Source organism: Schistocerca cancellata, chromosome 8 (genome assembly GCF_023864275.1).
Source record: "Schistocerca cancellata isolate TAMUIC-IGC-003103 chromosome 8, iqSchCanc2.1, whole genome shotgun sequence".
Taxonomy (NCBI): domain Eukaryota; kingdom Metazoa; phylum Arthropoda; class Insecta; order Orthoptera; family Acrididae; genus Schistocerca; species Schistocerca cancellata.
The window spans coordinates 529,822,899-529,831,644 of NC_064633.1; the positions used below are offsets into that span (position 1 = coordinate 529,822,899).

At 43.0% G+C, this 8,746-nt stretch overlaps 1 non-coding gene across 1 annotated transcript; it reads right to left on the bottom strand.

Annotated features, from left to right (window-relative positions):
- Nucleotides 1-365: 365 nt before the first annotated feature.
- Trnaa-cgc (transfer RNA alanine (anticodon CGC)) lies at nucleotides 366-438 on the bottom strand. Its single transcript has one exon. It is a non-coding gene; the product is annotated as a tRNA-Ala (tRNA).
- Between the last annotated feature and the right edge of the window lie 8,308 nt (nucleotides 439-8,746).

Sequence of the window (8,746 nt, forward strand, 5' to 3'; positions counted from 1 at the left end):
GCTACGGTCGCAGGTTCGAATCCTGCCTCGGGCATGGATGTGTGTGATGTCCTTAGGTTAGTTAGGTTTAAGTAGTTCTAAGTTCTAGGGGACTGATGACCACAGAAGTTAAGTCCCATAGTGCTCAGAGCCATTTGAACCATTTTTTTGAGAGGGAAGACTTATCTGGTGTCATAGAAGAAGATACAGGAGGTGGTGGTGGTGGTTAGTGTTTAACGTCCCGTCGACAACGAGGTCATTAGAGACGGAGCGCAAGCTCGGGTGAGGGAAGGATTGGGAAGGAAATCGGCCGTGCCCTTTCAAAGGAACCATCCCGGCATTTGCCTGAAACGATATAGGGAAATTAAGGAAAACCTAAATCAGGATGGCCGGAGACGGGATTGAACCGTCGTCCTCCCGAATGCGAGTCCAGTGTGCTAACCACTGCACCACCTCGCTCGGTGGAAGAAGATACAGGAGTCAGTTTAGAGGTGATAGGGGTCCAGTATTAGATTCAGAATTTAAGAGAGCTTAGGAGGACTTAAGATCATATACATGTTCATATGTGTGTGAAATCTTATGGGACTTAACTGCTAAGGTCATCAGACCCTAAGCTTACACACTACTGAGGACAAATACACACACACCCATGCCCGAGGGAGGGCTCGAACCTCCGCCGGGACCAGCCGCACAGACTTAAGATCAAATAAACCTGAAGAGATAGATAAAATTCCATCAGAATTTCAAAAATCCTGAAGGAAGTGGCAATAAAACGACTATTCACAAAAATCCTGAAGGAAGTGGCAATAAAACGACTATTCACATTGGTGTGTGTCTAGCGACATACCATCTGACTTTCGGAAAAACATTGTCCTCACAATTCCGAAGACGGCAAGAGCTAACAAGTGCGAGGACTAGTGCACAATCAGCTTAACAGCTCATGCATCAAAGTTGCTGACAAGAATAATATACAGAATAATGCAAAAGAAAAACGAGCATGTGTTAGATGACGATCAGTCTGGTTTTAGGAATGGTAATGGCACCAAAGAGGCAATTCAGGCGTCGCGGTTGATAATGGAGACAAGACTAAAGAAAAATAAAGGCACGTTCATAGGATTTGTCAACCTGGAAAAAGTGTTTGGCAGTGTCAAATGATATGAGATGTTCGATATTCTGAGAAAAATGGGAATAACCTATAGGGGGGAACGGGTAGTATATACAGGGTGTTACAAAAAGGTACGGTCAAACTTTCAGGAAGCATTCCTCACACACAAAGAAAGAAAATATGTTATGTGGACATGTGTCCGGAAACGCTTGCTTTCCATGTTAGATCTCATTTTATTACTTCTCTTCAAATCACATTAATCATGGAATGGAAACACACAGCAACAGAACGTACCAGCGTGACTTCAAACACTTTGTTACAGGAAATGTTCAAAATGTCCTCCATTAGCGAGGATACATGCATCGACCCTCCGTCGCATGGAATCCCTGATGCGCTGATGCAGCCCTGGAGAATGGCGTATTGTATCACAGCCGTCGACAATACGAGCACGAAGTGTCTCTACATTTGGTACCGGGGTTGCGTCGACAAGAGCTTTCAAATGCCCCCATAAATGAAAGTCAACAGGGTTGAGGTCAGGAGCGCGTGGAGGCCATGGAATTGGTCCGCCTCTCCAATCCATCGGTCACCGAATCTGTTGTTGAGAAGCGTACGAACACTTCGACTGAAATGATGCTAGTACTGTAGAGCAGTGAGTCGCATGTCAACACAAGCACCGAAGTCAACATTACCTTCCTTCAATTGGGCCAACTGGCGGTGAATCGAGGAAGTACAGTACATACTGACGAAACTAAAATGAGCTCTATCATGGAAATTAAGCGTTTCCTGACACATGTCCCCCATAACATCTTTTCTTTATTTGTGTGTGAGGAATGTTTCCTGAAAGTTTGGCCGTACCTTTTTGTAACACCCGGTATATGTACAGGAGGTAAGAGGGAATAATAAAAATGGACAACCAAGAACGAAGTGCTCGGATTAAAAAAAGTGTAAAACAGGGCTTTAGTCTTTCGATCCCACTGTTCAATCAGTATATCGAAGAAGGAATGATGGAAGTAAAAGAAAGGTTGAGAAGTGGGATTAAATATTCAAGGTGGAAGAACGTCAATGATAAGATTCGCTGATCACATTGCTATTTTGAGTGAAAGTGAAGAAGGCTTAAATGATCTGCTGAATGGAATGAACAGTTGAATGAGTACAGAATATGGACTGAGAGTAAATCGAAGAAAGACGAAAGTAATGAGAAGTAGGAGAAATTAGAACAGCGAGAAACGTAATATCAGAACTGATGGTCACGAAGCAGATGAAGTTACGTAATTCAGCTACCTAGGCAGCAAAATAAACAATGACGGAGCAAAGAGAACATCTAAAGCAGACTAACACTGGCAGCAGGGGGGTTCCTGGCCAAGATAAGTCTACTAGTATCAGACATAGGACTTAATTTGAGGAAGAAATTGCGGAGAATGTACGTTTGGAGCACAGCATTGTATGGTAGTGAAACATGGACTGTAGCAAAACAGAAACAGCAGAGAATCGAAGTATTCGAGAAGTGGTGCTACAGACGTATTTTGAAAATGGTCGACTGATAAGGCTAGGAATGAGGAGGTTATGCGCAGAATCGGAGAGGAAAGGACTGTGTGGAAAACACTGATAAGGAGAAGGGACGGAATGACAGGACATCTGTAAAGACATTAGGGAATAACTCCCATGGTGTTAGAGGGAGTTACGGAAGGAAAAAACTGTAGAGGAAGACAGAGGTTGGAACACATCCAACAAATAATTGAGGTCGTTGGTTGGAAGCGCTAATTTGAGATGAAGGGGTTGGCACAGGAGAGGAATTCGTGGCCGTCCGCATCAAACCAGCCACAAGACTGATGACTTAAAAACAAAACATGTTTATAGACAACCTAATAAACACAGTGGACAAAACTTTAATCTCACCCAGGAGATGCCACATTATGTGATGAAAGGGATCCTCTAATCTTGTTAATGGGCTCTTATTGACGACGAATAGACAAATTCCACAAGGCTCTTCAGGTTTCCCATATCCAAATGAAGCCCAGCACTGATGATGGGAGCCCACAGAGTTACCAAACGGCGTGGGTGCTGATTGCTGCGTTGCACCTGCTGTTCCAAACAGTTCCAGACGTGATTATTTTGGACAGTTGAGGTGGGATATGGTGGCCGAGTGTTCATCGAACGAGGAATGCATTAGCAGCGATTATACTCAACCACAGGATACTCATCATGAAGATGTGGATGATAGGGCAACGCTCGATCACAGAAATGAACATTATGGTTCATGTTCACTGTCACCTGTATAGGACCAACTGATGACACGAAAAGCTTCCCCAAAACTTGGCGGAACCACCTCCAGACGAAGTATAGCCTCCACACACGGCGGGTGAAACACTTTTATGGGCCGTGGCGTCGATGGAGTCGGCGCCTCGAGTCATTTCAAACGAGACGAAATGTCCAGTCGTCGGACCACACTACCCTCCTCCAGTCACCTACTGTTGAGTTTCTGTGCCGTGTGGCCCAACTGAAGTCGTGCATCTTTATCACTGTGAGCAATGCACTTTTGCGAAGAACACGACGCTAAATATCCGATCCACACAGATCCCATCGCAGTGTACGCCGGTTGAGATGGACTGGCAGCTGAGTTACATGGCTGCGAGTAATACATTATTCCTTGTGGACATATTGGGAAATCTGCATCAATACAGCAACGAAACGGGCAACTACATTCAAGGCACGATCATGGGTACATCCATCCACCATAGTTCCATGCTGCCATTCTGTCACTTTTCTGCGTTGACCTGTATTATTGAGCTAATTCCTTACATTCGACTGACTCATACATAGAAATTCACTACCACAGCTTTTTTCAGCGTTGGTATATTTCGCCTGGTACCAACTATGTACCATCTCCAGCGCTCCAGTGCAACCAATGTGCTCTTTTAAAGGGGTGTTTAACATTTTACACAATGAGCTTATCTACATCGGCATGAAAATCGAGAACATTTTAAACTGCTTTAAAAGCAGTGCTGTTCTTAACTCACCGATCTGATGCGTGATGTTCAAAACGCCACGTAACCTTAAGGAGAAAATGAAATTATGCCACACTATGCGATTCACATACTTTAATATCACGTTGCATGTTTACAGATACAAACCGTAAAAATATGATATAAACTAAATGCAAAGCGTTGAGACATACTGAACCTGTAATGTGGTCAATGTGTAGTGACAGCTGAAAATTTGTGCCACATCGGGAATCGAACCCATATTTCTTGTTTGACGCGAACAACGCCATCAACTATTTATTTTTTAAAGAACACTTTATTTAGCTATATACCAGTTTCTTAAGTTAATTGTTCACAACAGTTTTTCACAGATTACAAAAAAGTATACACGAAAACCGGAAATGACATCGGGACTGTTTACAGTTATATTCCATTAATCCATATCGAAAATAATAGAGACAAAAATTGTAGTTTTCAGTTAGAATTATGTGGTATTCCAACAATAAGAGAAACATGTACCTAATAATGAGTAAAACAGCTAAGAACATAATTCAGTTATCGGTGCGACAGTTTCTTGTTTGTTTTATTTTGTACAACGTAATCACAACAGCATATCACAGCCGTATTCGACCAGCCGGTGGGCATTTTCAGACCGTCAATAGATAAGAACATGAAACAAGGAAACATTGTCTAACGTACAAAATTTGCTAAGTAGCCACTAATTCATAATAAAAGAGAACAGAATCAGTACTAACGGAGCATGCTGCAAGAGATTTTCGTTGTGTTGTCAACAACAACAGGTGAACAGGAAGGTTTCGTTGGCTGAGTAAGATCCTTTTTTCAAATGGTTCAAATGTCTCTGAGCCCTATGGGGCTTAACATCTGAGGTCATCAGTCCCCTAGAACTTAGAACTACTTAAACCTAACTGGCCTAAGAACATCACACAATCCACGCCCGAGGCAGGATTCTAACCTGCGACCGTAGCGGTCACGCGGTTCCAGAACGAAGCGCCTAGAATCGCTCGGCCACAACGGCCGGCAGATCCTTTTTTGTCTGTTAACGTATTTCGGTATTGCCGAAAGCACATAGTACTTTGCAACCGTGTGTACGCAAATTTATAGCGTATCACAATGAAGTATCACGCTATAACTGTCTAATTCACTTAAAACTGATGTCCAACTTCTAATCCTTAAATTTCTGGCAAAATGAATTTCAGATTGCACGTATAAAATGCATCCAAATACACGACATCGATACATTATGAAACAGTGTCTTGCTCTGTGACGGCGGTCAGAAACAGTCTGAAATGTTTCTAAGGGTATTGCAACGAAGGTTGTGTTGAAAAGTGACTGTTAAGAAAAAATTCGCTACGTTGCGCCGTTTTCGAGTTATTTAACATTGTAGCCAATCGGATGGTTGTGCGTGCAAATTCTAGCGACCCTCGAGAGATGGTGTCTCCAAGCGCGTAGTTAGTTTGGTTCCCTAAAGCCGAACAAGACAGCGGCAGTGAGGACCTAACCCGAGCCAAAGACTGAACAGTATCGCGTGGTATCGGCTCCGCTATGAGAACAACTGACGCTAATTGTATCTGGCGTGCCGCTTGAATTTTTTTGTGCAACGTTGGGATTGGTTAACATCAGTGCTAATTAATTCGGGAACGGCGCTACGAATTAATTTTTTTAACTATTATATATGAGCGCAGCCTATCGTGAAACACCCTTACAAGCTTTTCAGATAGTTTCTGACCATCCATTACACTGTCTGTTCCGGTCATTTGGTAGCTGCCGACGTCGCGGGTCTGGGATGTCAATGGACAATTCGGAGAGAGGCTTCTATGGGTGGGATGGCTGTACGGTAGGCTATTGCCTTTGCTATTCTGGTGATTGACGGGAAGGCAACTGTTGCAGGTGATTGGTAGGAAACAGCGCACCGTCAGGCTGTTATCTGTGCCGCTGTAGTAAGTGCCTACCAATCACTTACTGTACTGTGGCCACGCAGTAGTCCACAGCTACCAGCTGACCAAAACAGAGAGTGTACAGCGGAAGACAGTCACCAGTATCCAGCGCTTAACCGCAGCAACTCGGTAGAAACGTCGGCAGTTTAGCTGATTTGGTGTTTCACAATGAAATAACACCCAAAATTATTTTATTCAAAATGACACTGGCCATGGAAGTCAACAAACTTATGTGTTACGAAACAGTTTCTGCTAGTAAAACTGTACCGCTACATGTCATTAATTAGGAAGTAGAGGGGACTGCTCTAGGTCTAGTTCACTGTAAAGTCGTATTTTTTAAAACTAGTTACAAGGACAGAGGGTAGCTCTCAACTGCGAATAAATGCGACGTGCTTGCCAGTTCCGATATTCATCTGAAAACCAAGGAAAAGCTCCCAAAAATTTGGTCCTTACTGGAGCATTTGTACTATTTCAGTTTGTTTCCGGGAAAATGTTATTCACAGAGAAAGAAATTTAAACTTGTTTATGTACGTTGTGTATGGAGTGAAGTGTCGTCAACATTTTTTCAATATTTCATTCCCTACCCGTGAGAGATGGTTGCGCTGTTGTGCAATTATTTTCTTTTTATCCGTGTCCCAATAGGGTGGAGATGGGATAGAGGGGTGGAAACAGCTGGGAGGGGATTTCCACTTTTGGCATTCAGCTGGTAACCAACGAAAACTAATTCGTATTTCTTTCACCCCTTCCCTGTTACGTGAGGTCTCCGTGACGTCATCTTTCAACAAGATAACGAAAGATCGCTTGTTGACCGCGTCCCCCTGATGTACAATTGACAGAATGTCCATGATTGTGACCTACTACGTTATGAACATCAAATTGCGCGCGATATATATTACATTGATTTCAAGAAAAGCAGTGGGTGGTTGCATAATTTCGAGGAGTGTTACAGAACTGGAAGACATAAGATAATGAAACTTCATAGGGTAAACTTGACGATGTACAGCAAACTGCGGAATCGGCTCGAATATTTGTAGATGAGATAAACACACTTATCTCATCCTTCAGTAAGGAATTTGTTCTCAAATCCGACCAATCCGGATTTGAAGAAGATAAACATATGAAAGGAACCCTGGAAATTAAAGATACCAAGAGAGTTGTATCAAGATCTACTGACATCAATGACTTAAAATATTCGTATTCAATTTTGCCGGGAATTAAATTGGCTGGAAGGTTATTTATTGTGCTGCGAATAGTTGGCGTTGCTCTGTCCCCTGCGATATTTTCTCGTGTACGTGATCTTGCAAGGGCAGTAGGGAATATTTATATCACAGCAAGCGAGGGTGGGAAAATGGGCGTAAGATGACTAGAACTATGGTATGAGCACTGCTCGATTCCTGGTCGCCGGCTGTGGTGGCCGAGCGGTTCTACGCGCCACAGTCTGGAACCGCGCGACCGCTACGGTCGCAGGTTCGAATCCTGCCTCGGGCATGGATGTGTGTGATGTCCTCAGGTTAGTTAGGTTTAATTAGTTCTAAGTTCTAGGGGACTGATGACCTCGGCAGTTAAATCCCATAGTGCTCAGAGCCATTTGAACCATTTTTTGATTCCTGGTCTGCGTATAAAAATCGTTCTCCCTTAGAGCAAACTATCTATTCTTAGAAGTGTGTGACATTTCAGTTCATACCACCTGGAACCTCTGGACAATTTCAGCTTCTGGATGTTTGCTTTCCCCGTAGCTATAAAACATTGTTGCATTTTCTGCAGCTACGCCTTGAAGGATAGCCAGCTTCACGATAAGATCAACGACAGACTGTTTCGAATTCGGTAGCGTGTTATCATATACCATTAGTTATTAAAATCCCGTTACACCAATATCATTCTATATTCCTTCTTTAAGACTGGATACCTATCTGAACGTCCTGCATGGTTTATAATTCACAAGGCGCTCGCCTTAGATTTTGATGGTGCGAACCTTTGTGATCACTATGACACGTAACTTTTCGTTCGGTGTTCATGCTGCAAGTTAATGGTTTGTTTTGAACATTTCTTCAGTGTCGACGATGCCCATTTTGTGAAGTGTAATACGTATATGCCATAGAAGGTTGATCTCTTGACCTCCCAGGCACTCATTTTCTGTCGCCTTCCTGATGCATATGGTGAGTAATGAGCAGGTAATATTTTTCCTGTCATAATTGTTAACACAGCACTTTCCAATGAGCTTTACTTAATATCGAATTTGCAGCCTCTAACTCAAGGCGTTCCTTGTGAGTCGGTCATTGATTTGTATCCATTTTGGAGCGACGTGTTTATAGTTGCGACAGGACGGAATTGTTGCAGTTAACATTAATATTTTAAAAGGTTGTTAGGAAGGTTAATCGAATGAGAAAAAGTAGCTGTAGTGTTTTCAAGAACATATATATATATCGTGTAAGGGCCCCGCGAGCACGCAGAAGTGCCACAAAACGACGTGGCGTGGACTCGAATAATGTCTGAAGTAATTCTGAACGGAATTGACACCATGAATCCTGGAGGGCTGTCCATAGATCCGTAAGAGTACGAAGGGGTGGAGATCTCTTCTGAACAAGATGTTGCAAGGCATCCCAGATATGCTCAGTAATTTTCATGCCTGGGGAGTTTGGTAGCCAGCGGAAATGTTTAAACTCAGAACAACGTTCCTGGAGCCAATCTGTAGCAATTTTGAATATGTGGGGTGTTGGACTGTCCTG